The sequence below is a fragment of the Orycteropus afer genome, unplaced genomic scaffold (genome assembly GCF_000298275.1).
Source record: "Orycteropus afer afer isolate SDZICR_OR568_19922 unplaced genomic scaffold, OryAfe1.0 scaffold00464, whole genome shotgun sequence".
NCBI lineage: Eukaryota > Metazoa > Chordata > Mammalia > Tubulidentata > Orycteropodidae > Orycteropus > Orycteropus afer.
The window spans coordinates 531,840-533,388 of NW_006922051.1; positions in this window are offsets into that span (position 1 = coordinate 531,840).

Genomic DNA, 1,549 nt, shown 5'->3' on the forward strand with positions numbered 1-1,549 from the left:
TCAGGAGCTCCTCAGTTGCTCATAGCAAATCCCACCTTGGAGTCAACAAAGACTTATGAGTAGAAAAGCCACACTAAGTAATTTACTACACTGCAGGCCACCCCCTGGTTTTTCTAGCCATTACCCCTTTTATACTTCAAAAGTTCACAACCCTTTCACTATCAGTTTAAGAATAACCACACCCATGAAAGCATGTAAGCTAGCCACTTCAAGCCTTTAACTCCCCCCATTTTAAATAGCCAATTTCTAATTTACCCATCCCTATCAAACCAGTAGTCTGAGGAGACAAGCATGGTCCTTTCTGTCTGGAGAATCTTCTGTTCCGCTTGGAAACTTCAGGCATCTGGATCCATAAACAAGCCAAGTCCAGCCCAGTGCAAGCCATCAAATTGCAGCAACTTAACACCAGCTCAGTGTCAAACATCTTCCTCTTCATTTGGTCGGGTTCTGCTCAGTTCAGCCCTAGCCATCCCAGCTAGGTCATGGGTACCAGCTGCCAAGTTTGGGAGTCACACTCTTCCCTTCACTTCAGACCAGCCAGCACCTTCTCTTACATCTTCAGTCCTCAGGGACTATTTCAATGCCCGTAGGCTCACGATTCATTGCACTTCAGACCAGCCAGCCCTTCCTCTCATCCCTAGCCTCTGTGGCCTAGGTTAAAGAGTACCAAACTCAGCCCATTTCTTCTTTGCTGCACTTCCCCCATTTCCACTCAGGTGGACCCAGGTGGTCACAAACGAGTAACATACAGGTTTACTACTCACTGGCTTCCTTTAACTTTCAGTCCTGGAAGGGGTTTCTCTCATGGACCATGACTTTCCTGTCTCAATGCACCCAAAACCAGTCTGCTTGCTCAAAATTCAAAGAGCCAAACAGTCATTTTTTTTTTTCTTCAGGTCCTCTCTTCAAATGCAAATCTTCTGTTCCTTCATTAGTCCTGGGTGGGGCTCAGGTTTTCTACCTAAACTCCTAGTACTCTCTACACACATGGCTTAAAACAAAAGGCTGTGTTTCCACTGGGCAAATTCTATTTCCCCTTTTAACATATCCAATCAAGTATTGGCTGAAGGCAGACTTACACGCTCTCTGTTATCCATATACCCCATAAACATTTCTAATGTACAAACAGGTAAGAGAACATTCAATACCCATGGTACATTCAGGTAAACACATAATCCAAAACACATAATCCTTTTAAAGACATTCCAGGTTCATCTCTTCACCTTGATTACCATCCTATTCTATGCATATGGCCTTGGGCCTTTGGCTGGGTGTAACCAAAGCCCTAGCCTCTGGACCAATTATGTCCTTTAAGAGGTAACACCAAACAAAGTAACCATCTAAGAATACAAAGTTTCATTTCCCAGGCCCCTTCCTTCTTTCTTTTACAAAGTCCCATGCTTCTATTAGTCTGGGGCCACTGCAACGAATCTCACTGCTTCTGACACCAACTGCAAAAAAGACATGGAGGCCACATCTTCTGACCTCCTCTAATCACACAAGAGGAAGACAGAATCACTATTAGTAACCCAAGGCCTATTCCTGCAAG